Source organism: Psittacula echo (assembly GCF_963264785.1).
Source record: "Psittacula echo genome assembly, chromosome: 11".
Taxonomy (NCBI): domain Eukaryota; kingdom Metazoa; phylum Chordata; class Aves; order Psittaciformes; family Psittacidae; genus Psittacula; species Psittacula echo.
In genome coordinates, this window is record NC_137746.1 from 4,969,764 (window position 1) to 4,972,985 (window position 3,222).

The following is a 3,222-nucleotide window of genomic DNA, read 5'->3' on the forward strand; positions in this document are numbered from 1 at the left end:
AGTGGAATTAAGGCAGTCCTCTACGGTAGAATAGTATTATTACTCTGGCAATCATTCAGACAGAGAATATTATAAGCCCAAAGAGATTAAAGTAAATTTAAAGATCTTGGTAAAGAAAAACAAACCCAAAACGAGGGGAAGGTGGAACTGACACACAAGCTTCAAATGTATTAACTCACAATGTTTTACGTGGGGAAATTGCAAATCTCTGGAGGTTGGTGGATAAATTGAAGCATTCCCAAACTCAGTGACTCCCAGAATAATTTTAGCAAGTTTTACCTTGAATACAGCAAAATCTTACAACTGAGGCAAACCCCAGAATATCTAAGGCATGGTGTCCTTTTTATCTAACAATGCCGGTGTCTTTTTAATGTCAGTCCCCCAAAGTTTTTAGAAACAGTACTAAGATGAAGATGTATTTGTTTTTATGGTTTTAAAATTTTAATTAAGATTTCTTTGCCAGTGAGCTTAAGAATTTAAACATTGTTTGCACTAGAGTGAAAATCCTGTTTCTCTTGTTGGGTTCATTTGTTTGGGTTTTTTTAAGAGAGAAACTAATAGGGAGCATTAACAACTCTCTATAGCCACATGCTTTTAGAAAGCCTCTTTCCTCAGAGTCCTTATCCTATTCCAAATCCGTCAATGCCCAGTGCAGCTTTGGTGCCGGTGGTTTACTATTTCTCATTAGCCTGTAAATGGTTGGTTATTATTCATATAATAGCAATAACATCTGCAAAGAATCAAGAGTTTTCCCAGTATTCACTGCCTGAGGAATTCTCTGCAAGCAGCAGAAAAAAGGTGGACGAATAAAACTGTATCCACAATAAGCATGTACATGTGAATATGTATGCAGAAGTGTTGTGAACATACACAAATAACCTGTTGACCTGACCATTTGGGGAAATCCCATTTAATGGGAAAAAATAAGCTAATGTTGAAAAGACTTTCCAGAACTGACTACCTTGAAGCAGGAAAATTCTGATTCTAGGGTGTTTTGGTTCTCTCCTGTCAGGAAGAAGGATCTTCAGCCTGGAGTAAAGGAGGTGGAAGTAAGTACTGTCCATTATGAAAATACAATGAATGGGAGCTAGTAAGAAACTATTGTTTTCAGTCAGAGGTTTTCAGCTGACAGTTGAAAGAGAAACAAATCTATCACAAGTTAAGAACGATTAGTTTTTCATTTTGAACCTTTCTGAAGAAGTGGTGTATAAAGGTTGTACCGCCTTCACATCAAACATACATAAAGTGAACTAAAGAAATTCACTCTGAAGCAAAAGCCTTACAGCAGGTTTGATAGAAAGTAGCCTCTATGGACAGATTGCAAAGTGGTTTCAGCTATTGCTGTTTGTGCTGAACAAAGTGCTTTCAAAATACTATAGTATTTCAAATTTCAAAAATACTATAGTATTTTTGAAAGGAAAAACATTGAAAGGAAAACATTGGAAAGGAAAACACATTGAAAGGAAAAGCAGTGTTGAAAGAAGTTAATTATCCTTCCTGTTCAGGAGATGGCAGTGGAGACCCAGCAGTGGAGAAATGTCAGCTGGAATTTAAATGGTGTTTCAGAGAAGGATAAAATCAGGAGAAATCCACTGGCCATGACCGGGTTATGTAGTGCAAGCAAAGCAACAGCCCGTCTAGAAGTGGTAATTCTTAAGATAGGAATACTCTAATGGTAAAGAATCAAATTAGACAAATTTACAAAACTGGGAAGGAAACTCATTTGAGTGTAGTTACAGCTACTTCTGCTGTCAACCCTTATGGTATTTACTTTTGTTTATGTGAGGCATTTCCTTGTTTAATTAGACTTTACAACACCAAATGTATGCACAACTTGAGAGAATAACACAAAATGCAGCTATGGTTTAGATTGCTTTGTACAGCAGAATATGCTACAATTCAGTGTAATTATCCTGGTGGGACACATTTGTGCATGTATGAAAAGCTACATTCAAAACATTTGCTTCAAAATGCAATTTTTGGACGGTCCCTCTTTCAAATGCTTTACAACAGGAGGTGATCCATCCTCAGAGCAGCTATTCAGGAGATGTAAATCTCATTGGGTTTCCTTATTGTTCAGATACAAAATTTAAAGCAGGGGTTGTCTGCCTTGCCCAAAGCCTCAGAAAGACTCAAAGGCAGAGCCAAAAATTCCTGGCTTCCAGTACTTCTAGTGCTGTGCTTGCTTTCTCTTAATTAAAACTGTATTGGTTTTGTTTTTCCTCCGTCTGGTTAGCATCAGAGAGCGATTGATGAGGAGTTGTGCTTTGCCTTTAGCTGTTTATGGATTTCTACAGTTCCATGGTTTGGGTTTTGTACTGATGGAGACAATTTCATGGATCCCCCTCAATTGGGTGGTACCAGCTATAGCTTTGCTTGGGAGCTCAGGGGCAGAGTAATGACAATACTCTCTGTTCATAAGGGACTGAATGGGATGGAAAAAACACCAAGAGCATTTCTGAGATGTGTCAGGGAAAATATAAACTATAACTACTGATCAAGTGAGCCAGTGTCCTACATTCATAGAATCATAGAATAGTTAGGGTTGGAAAGGACCTTAAGATCATCTAGTTCCAACCCCCCTGCCATGGGCAGGGACACCTCACACTAAACCATGTCACCCAAGGCCTCATCCAACCTGGCCTTGAACACTGCCAAGGATGGAGCATTCACAGCCTCCCTGGACAACCCATTCCAGTGCCTCACATTGTTGTGGCATATGTAAATTCAGAGCGATAACAGGAGCTCAGATGAGTGGATCAGCAGAAAAGCAAAGCGAGAACCCACTGACACTATTTCCACTCCATGAAAGTTTATTTTTGAAAAGGATTCATTTTAAAACAGGTTGGATTTTTTTTTCTTTTTTTTCAGGTTATGCACTAGAATAGAAACATGCAAATATCCAGCCAGCTCAGAAAGAACAAAATATGGTTATGGCTCAGGGACCCATTTTCCTTGTTAGTGACTTATTGGACTATTCCTTAGAAAAGCAGTGACCCAGAAACCTTGTATGAGCATGGGCACCTGTGTTCATCCACACGTGCATTGGTGAGAAGTTGTGGTCAAACACAATGGTTCTCTGTGAGGTATGACCGGTACCAGGCTGGAACAGCCCACGCTGCCCTTGGCATGTTTGTACTCTGTATTAAGAAATGAAGGGCAATCAGAACCCTGTGCCTTAAAGGACTGGCAGAGTGCCACTCAAGCAAGGTAAAGTTTTCT